Genomic DNA, 7,422 nt, shown 5'->3' with positions numbered 1-7,422 from the left:
ATTAACTTTTCCCATTAAACATTATTGTTTCTCAGTACCAAGTCTTTCTTACGTTGCTGCACAGTGGTATAATTGGGGTTTTTTTTACAATTCCAGAGACTATTTTATATTAAAACTTGTACAGAGTTTAAAGGCAAGTGCACACAGACTGGTTGCATCAGCACCCAGCGTTCACTCAGAGGTTCCAATCAAAAGTATCATTAAATCATAATGAAGCTAAAATGTTTATTGTTGTAAGGCTGACAACAATTTTCTGTGATTGTTTTTGGTGGGAACTGTGTAGTTAGTGCAGCTGGCTCTCCTTTGAAAACGTGGGACAAGCTGCTTTCTGTGATGGCAGCTTTGTGCATATGGGTCTGTTAATGTCACACAGCTGAAAACCAAGTGTCAATGGTAAGTTTAGGAGTCAGTGGTAGAGAACACCATATGTGGCTGTAGAGGTTACAAGGATGTGCATGCAGATGGGTTGTTCCAGTGCTTTCAGTGATCAAAACTAGCTCCTGCTCACCAGTTATGGTCCAAAACTAGCAATTAAATGGTTCTGATCTTTCTCAGGTGGCTTCTCTAGCAAAAGAAGACAGACCTTGCTTTCTCTGAACTGCCTGGAATAAGCAGTAGTTCAGAAAAAGCCTGGTGAGAAAAGGTGCAATTTTCTCTCTGTTGTTTTCCTGGGGTTTCGCTGTTTCTTTCTTCTAGTTGTCTCCTGTCCCCTCTGCTGCATTCACTGGCTGCAGAGCATCTGCTGTTAGCAGGTGTCTGTAGGAGGCCAGGCCTCCACTCTTTGTGAGCATCTCAACGTGCGCAAGATGACTTCTACTCCATGTGAGCAGGATTTAGCTATTCAGGACACTTATTCAAAGAACGGTGGAGATTTGGTCCTATTTTCTTGACTTTTCCTCTGAGAGTACTCACCTGTGAGGAGCCAAGCAAGGCATGGTGGCTACCCTTAGCCCCAGAGATGGACAGGCCCTATCCTTCCTCCAGCTAGAAAATCCCTACAAGGGGGACCAGCTCCCTTTCCCAACAGTTTCACTGATGTGTGCCCCCCCATGCCTGCTGCCCCCTCCTTTTTTACTTTGAGCCCTGTGGATCCCCACCATTTCCTGGGCAAAGGAGATGCCTCCCTGCTTCTATTCCCTCTGCTAAATCCTTTCCTTTTCCCCTTTTTCCTGATTTTTTTAGCAGCAGGAAGAGGTTCTGCTGCCAGCAGAACACTCTGGGGAGTCTGCAGTGGGGTGAGACACTGAAAAGTGTGTGGGATACATGCAGAACAAATGGCAAGAAGTCATGATGCTCAGACTTTTACTTTGTTCAGCTGGCTGCTTTTGCTCGGATACCCCCTCCCGCCCTTCTTTCTACGGCAGACTGAAAATTAGGGTTATGTGAAATCCAATAAAAAGATTTCTCTGCATCAGGAGCAATAGCCCATGCATCATGGTCTTTCACTGAAGTAAATTGCCTGGTTCCATCAGCTTAGTGGAGACGATCCTTAAAACACATGTAAGAGTAGCCTGCTACAGAGGCACATGAAACGGCTTTTAAGTGTTATCTCTTCTTCTTTTGCAAAGCAATAGGGGTTGGAAATGCAGGTGAAAGCTCAATGATAAACAGAACTTTAATGCAGTAAAACTTTATTGAATGTGATATCTAGTCATTTGTTGTCATTGAGAATAAAAGCAGCAAAAATAGTCAGGTGTCTGCGTCATTTCACTGCAGAGGAATTTTCATTGCTCTAGTTCAAAGCTAATTTCTGCAGCTGCAACCAGTTCTCATTTAGCCTGTGCTGGGGAGGGGCTATCAGATACTACTGTAAGCCTACTACTATTTAGCATTTCAAAGGCTGCTACAGCTATTTTATCTGGACTGAAATTCTCTACCGAAAGGGCAAACTCTCAGATGTTTCACTTCTGTTTGGCTATTAGCAACCCGTGATTCTGTTGGGAAATGTGATCATGGAAAACAGCTCTTTGTGGTGTTTTATGACTGCTGCTGCTTGGCTCATGCTTTGTTTCAGCTGCCCATCCTTCAAAATCCAACTGGGCATGGGAGAGGGAGCTGAGTGAGACCTTTACCCGTCAGTGTGAGAGTGGACATGACTGCAGCAGGGTGAGAGGCTTCAGGGAGCTGCCACCACTTGTTTCGCATCCTGGGAACTGACTCATTCATCTGCCACCCCTGTGAGCAGAGGACTGTCATTTGGCAACTGCAAGGTCATTAATACTATTTTTTCCCAGTTTTTCACCCTGTACCCTTTGTATTTTTTTTTTCATAGCCTAATGATGCTGCCTGTTTCAAAGCCTTATGTCTGATATTTGCAGATAGAGCAGCTTTGCTTATTAAAGGTTCCCACGAGGATTAAATTGACTTCTCCCTGGTTTTGGGGTGTGAGCTGAAGATACTGATTTTTGCAGCAACTAGTCAAAAAAACCCCAAACCTAACCCTAGAACCCAAAGTGGTCTAAGAACAGGGAAACCCATAAAACATGTCAGGTCACAGCTAAACAGGAAATAAACAGGTCTAAAAATAAGAATCTGTAAATTGCCTTGCAAAGGATGCTCTAACTGCTGATAAAAAGCTCTTTAAATATATCAAAGCCACAAAGACAGCTAGGAAATTGGTGTGAATGCTGATGACAAGGATTTAAAAGGGGCAGATGGGGAAGATGAAGATGTGGTAGAGAAGTTCAGTGATTTCTTTATGGTTGTTTTTACAGCTGAAGCTGTTGGGGAGCTTCCCACATCTGTCACACTCTGCAGTGGGTCAGCTGAAGGAGCCAGAGCAATCAGAAGTAAAAAAGTAACATGGAGTAAAGAGGTAGTAGGAGTAAAGTAAGTGACATAGCTAGGTAACAGGAGGTATAAGGTTGAATAGATAAAGTGGTTGTTAATACGGGACCAGGATCAAGTGATGCTGATCCAGGGGATCCAAAGGAGTGGCACAGCCCAGTGGTACTGGGGGCTGCAGTACCCAGCTGTGTTCCCAGGCACAGTCATCCACCACACCCCTTAGGCTCACTGGGACACACTAAGCCATCACTGATGGGTGTCCAAAGCCATTGACTTAGGGTGACAGCCAAACACCCACCAGAATTTGGGGGTATGCAAAGCTAAAGGAGGTCAGTGTAAAGCAGGGAGAAAAAAATAAAAATACAGGCACAAGTGTTGAACTTGCTGCCATAGAGAGCTGCGGACGCTGTATCTGCAAGTTCAAAAAAAGGTTAGGCAAATGCGAGGGTGCAAATGCATAAAAGAGATGTACCCTCTAAAAACAGGATAAGAAAGTGGGGGTGCTAAAGAAAGGGGCTGCAAAACGAGCCAGGCCCCCAAGGTAGCCTCTCCTGTTGCAGCCCCTGGAGCAAAGCCTGGGGCTGGATGTACAGCCTGGGCCAGCGGGACATTTCTCATCTTCTGAACTCATTGACCTGCTTTATTCAAGGCAGCATGGGCTGGAAAGGTGATACCTGGGGTGTGTGTACATAGCATGTCTTGCATACTCTAATTATGCCCAGGCTGTTCATAAACTGTGGAGAGGCAGAGTAAGGTGCTGTACACTGGCCTCTTCACTGTTTATGTAAAAACAGGCTCATAAAAGAAACGAGGAAAAATTATTGCAAGCAGATAACTAAAAAAAATGCAAAATGCTTCCTGCTTTCTATCTTGAAAGGTGCTGCCTTTCACACACAAGCTCCAAGGAGCAATCTCTTGAGAGCAAAGTCTGTCCCTCTCCAGGAAAAGCAAACTAAGACCAACAGCTCCCACCCTCCCTCTTCTGGTGGCAGTAAAACAGCTTGCAAAGGAGCTGTGCCCCACCTGTCCCCAGTCCCCAGGCGGTGTCTTCCATGGCACCCACCAAGGTGGGCAACATCAAGGGGAGAGGAGAGAAAATACCTGTCCAGCTGCTGGCCCAAACATGGCAGAGATTTCCCCAGGGGAGCTGGGAGACTTGCAGGGCCAGACAAGGTGGAAAAGGGAAAACAGTACACTGAGAGGAATAGGAAGTTTTGCCCGGGGCTCCAGAGAGGGTTGCTAGAGGGACCAGCATTGTTTTTGGTGGACATCTATGGCAACCGAGCATTTTCTTCCTTTTCATTGCCTGTTCTGAAAGTAATACCTTTGGTAACATCCTGACAGACCTTTGTCCCAGCTGGTTTCCTAGTTCTGTCATTGCTTTGTCAGTCAGCTTTCTAAAATGACATTAACACCTTCCCAGAGCAATGTCCATCATGTCTCAGTGGGGCGGGGAGGGCAAGGAAAGGTCTCAGCCCTCCCGAGATGGCTCACCAAGACCCTCACAAGTGTCACTGCTGCCTGCCCCATGCCCACTGACATGAGCCTGGTTAAACATTAGGGAATCTCTGCCTCTCCTTTAGTCACAGATAGCTGGGTGTAGCTGGGGAAGAAACTCTGCCACATAAATGAGACTTTGGAAAAAAAAGGCTTTCTCTGAATTCTTTTATCCATAGAAATCCTTTTATGGGATAAATCAGTCAAAAATTTGAAAAAAAACGTTTCCTATCTGGGACAGTCAATAAATTCAAGACATTATTATAGTGCTAAGGTACCTAATGCCCTCTCAAGTAGAGGAATGTTTAAACTGGTGGAAATCAGGGGTCAAGTCCAGGCAGGTATTTCTGTGCCTGACTTGTACCGACATTAATGGGAATAAGGGTCCTCGGTGGACCTGGGCTTATATATCATTCCTATAAATGAAACAGGGCTTGTGTTGCACTATGTGTAACAGTATGTCATTATTCTTTTCAAAACAAGGTCTTTCCTTGTAGACTTTTCATAATTTCTCAACTGTTTTGTCCTTCCAAGGCTGGTGTGAACAGATTCTGCAGCAAGCTCATGCTGGGCAGAAACCGTTTGCCAGAAAAATAAGCAAAAAATGGAGTCCAGTGATCTATTTCAGATAGTGATTAAATATCCAAGTGTCAACTGAGATTTGAAAAAGCTGCATGGGCATTGGGAGGCCCAAACCACACAGATCCAGGGTGTATTTCTGGAAAGCTGTTTGTACCTCCAGAGCACTCTGCTTGCCCAGGCACTTGGGACCTGGGATTTTACTCTATTCAGTGGGAATTTTGCCAGAAGTTTGAGTGGAGCTAAGCCTAGCTGGCTTTATCCGCTGGCATATTAAATCATATTTAATGATCCTTTCCCCCACATGCATGCATACAGAGGGAATCTCTTTGGGCTTTTCATTTACAAGAAACCTTTTGCTAGATGCACCCAGTAAATACCCTTGGCTTTTGTGGCTCTCCTGGACTACTAATCAAAATGGGTTCAGTTTATTTGAGGCAAGATGTGCAGAAAGAAAGGATATTTCTTAATCCACCATGCAAGGCGGTGGGGTCGGACCGTCAGGCTGTCAAACCCTCTCCCTGCTCCCTCCTCCCTCCTCTGCGACTTGGCAGGGTCCCGGGCCACAAGGTGGAGCTGGCTCTTCACAGTTGCAGGAAAAGCCACGCGAGCAGCAAAATCTTGTAATGAGCACATTTTAATTGGGGCTAACCATTAACATAGACCACAGGCAGGTTTCCAGTGAGCTCCTAATTTTTAACCCTTTCCTGTGCCACAGCCTTGGGCATCCCCATACCTGCCCCTCTGACTGCATGCTTCTTAATTCTGGGGATCAGGGTGTATTTTTCAGGGTGGCTCGTGGTTGGAGACATCCATCACCCCTTTCAGTTCAGCATGTCAGTGAGCCCCTCCTGAAAATAGTTGCTCAGGCAGCCAGGTGCCCCCAGCCTGCTCTGAGAGCTGCAGGGACACCAAAATTTACCAGGTTTGGTGTGGCTCCATCATCACTGTTTGAAGGACTTGAGTTTATGTACCTTAGAGGCATGAGGAAAATCTCCCCTGTGTACCTCCCTACTCTCCAGCCCAGTAGCTCCAGGCATGGACTTACTTAGAGATTTATTCTGAATCTTGCCTTTTTTTTTCATGTAGGAGAGGGCCCGAACTTGGCAAGGCAAATTTAGGTGCCGTTCTCTGTTTCGCAGCAGTGTTGCAATGCTGCTTCTCAGCAGGTCAGTAGCAGTAGCATTGCTTTAGAGTAGCTGAGAACAGAGATTCATGATCAGATGGTGAAAACATATTTTTATAGCCGGCAGCAGCAACATGAACTGCATCTGTAGCTGGGAGGATAGCACGTAATGTGTAAGAAAGGATGAAATTCATGATTGTCATTTTTTGGCATGCAATAGTTGACTATTGCTAACAAGGATTTTGTGTGAATTGGAATTCTTTTGTAGCTTCCACAGAAAAAGCAGGAGGCAAACTTTTTCCATGGCTGTGAAAACCCTGGGAGCCAGATCTGTGGGCTGGTTTGGGGGGGAGGCAGTGTGGGGACGGCAAAGCTGCACAGCGTATGCCTCTGCACTCCCACTTCCCACCTCAGCGCAGCCAGGACAGCCCAGCAAACAGCATGATGAGGAACTGTAAAGGAGGAGAAAGTGTTTTCCTAATACAAGAACAGTTTGTGACGTGGTAGAGGTCCCCAAGTTTCAAATAAGTTTGCCTTTTATTTCATATCCCTGATCCTATGCCCCAACTTGTCCCTAGCTCCCCAAAACTCCTTTTCATTAAAACCATAAATCAGTCCAGCTTGATCATCATCTAGGTTCCAGTTTTGCCCATCTTTTGTTGTATGGAGAGCTGTTTGGACTGAAGGACTGAGGGACATTCAGGACTTGCTGTGTGCCAGCAGTGCCCGAGGCCAGGCTGCATCTGAATTCCTCTTCCAGCCATCACTGGCTTCACTGTGACTTCTGGAAATGGGTAATCTTGGCTGTCTTAGCTGGTCTTTCTGGCACACTAGAGAGCTGTGCCTGAGATCCCATGGCTTCTGAACTTACTGCAGATATGGTAATTGTATGAGTTTTATTCAATAATGAGGTTATAATGAGTTATATCCAGTCAGAAGATGTCTCTTCCAGCTGGAGCTGCTAGTAAGTAGCAACCCTAAACTTATGTCACAGTCTAGAAATGGGAGAAAGTTGGAGATGTCTCAGGATTTTACTGCAGGATCAAGGCAATATTTTGTGGAAGGTTATGGCAGAGGTGGAGTGTCACCCTGAATCAGGCTGCAGCCGTGGGCTGGGGCCCTGGCACTGGCATTTTGCTCAGTCTGGTGCAGAAAGAGGAGTTGTTGAAAATCTAGCACCTCTTCAGTGCCATGGCAGACATCTAAAAGTGACTCAGATGCTTTTATCCACTCTTCCTGCCACAAGGAAGATAATGATGATGAAAACCTACCTTTAAAACACCCTAAGTATCCCTGATAAAGCATTTTGTTTGTTTTGACTGATAATAAAAAAGTCAAATAACTAGCTTACAATTTCATCACTTGCAAATGCGTGCCTAGGTCAGATTACACTGAGTTTATGTCCTGCTTTGACCATAGCTTTAAAATGCAAG

Source organism: Falco peregrinus, chromosome 8, assembly GCF_023634155.1.
Source record: "Falco peregrinus isolate bFalPer1 chromosome 8, bFalPer1.pri, whole genome shotgun sequence".
NCBI lineage: Eukaryota > Metazoa > Chordata > Aves > Falconiformes > Falconidae > Falco > Falco peregrinus.
Note: the sequence above shows the minus strand (reverse complement) of the source record.